The sequence below is a fragment of the Tiliqua scincoides genome, chromosome 6 (genome assembly GCF_035046505.1).
Source record: "Tiliqua scincoides isolate rTilSci1 chromosome 6, rTilSci1.hap2, whole genome shotgun sequence".
Classification (NCBI taxonomy): Eukaryota; Metazoa; Chordata; class Lepidosauria; order Squamata; family Scincidae; genus Tiliqua; species Tiliqua scincoides.
The window spans coordinates 34,516,511-34,517,556 of record NC_089826.1 but is presented as its reverse complement, the minus strand read 5'-3'; the positions used below and the strand labels follow the sequence as shown (position 1 = coordinate 34,517,556).

Genomic DNA, 1,046 nt, shown 5'->3' with positions numbered 1-1,046 from the left:
TATACATCCCAGCACTGATGCAAGAAAGTTAATGTACCATATCTCCCCACAGACATCAGCTGTACAGCCTCATGCTATAGAAGTGCTATGCATTTTTATTATGTCCTATGCAAATTAAAGGTGCTTTAAATTAAATCAGATTGGCCTTTGAGTATAAAACTTAAAGATCAGCTTTCCTGGAATTAATCCAAGGAATGTTCAAAGATGCACTCTTTTAGGGAACCTAATTAAAACCATCACTCCCACTTCAGCACTTGCTTCTTGTAAAGGGTTTAAAATAAGGAAAATATCGTGGCATTGAAGCATCTCCACTGATAAGATGATTTGTCTTGCTCAAAGTGAAAACTACCAATACCTTCACAGTCAACCACACCCTTCATGTAAACCTCAGGAAATGAATGAATGCCATCCAGGAATAGTGCTGGTGGAATTGTACTCTGAGTTGGGGAAAAGTGCCGGGTATCATCACTTACACATTTTTTTTTTTTTTTTGAATGGTTGGTTGGCTGGTAACCTTCAGTGTCGAAAGACTATGGTATAAGCCTACAGCACCTGGTATTCCCAGGCGGTCTCCCATCCAAGTACTAACCAGGCCTGACCCTGCTTAGCTTCCAAGATCAGACGAAATCAGGCATGTGCAGGGTAACAGTTGCCTTGCAGATGCCCAATCTTGTCTGATCTCGGAAGCTAAGAAGGGTCAGGCCTGGTTAGTACTTGGATGGGAGACCGCCTGGGAATACCGGGTGCTGTAGGCTTATACCATAGTCTTTCGAGACTGAAGGTTGCCAACCATTTTTTTGAATGCAAAGTAGGAAGAGAAAAACTTGTCAAAAGACATTTGACTGAAGTTTTTCCAGCAATTTATTTTTCTTACAGAGATGGTAGAGCAGTACAGTCAGTTCTCATTATCCACTAGAGTCAGGTTAGTGGAAACACTAGCAGATAGCAAATTTGAAGCTAATGAACCATTGATCCTATGGGATTAATGGGGTTAGGTGCAAAGGGTGCCCTGGGGGAGGGGTACCTTACCTGCCCTCAGAAGAATC

The 1,046-nt window shown here is 42.2% G+C and overlaps 1 pseudogene; it reads right to left on the bottom strand.

Moving 5' to 3' along the window:
• Positions 1–540: 540 nt before the first annotated feature.
• LOC136656226 (5S ribosomal RNA) lies at positions 541–662 on the bottom strand (annotated as a pseudogene).
• Between the last annotated feature and the right edge of the window lie 384 nt (positions 663–1,046).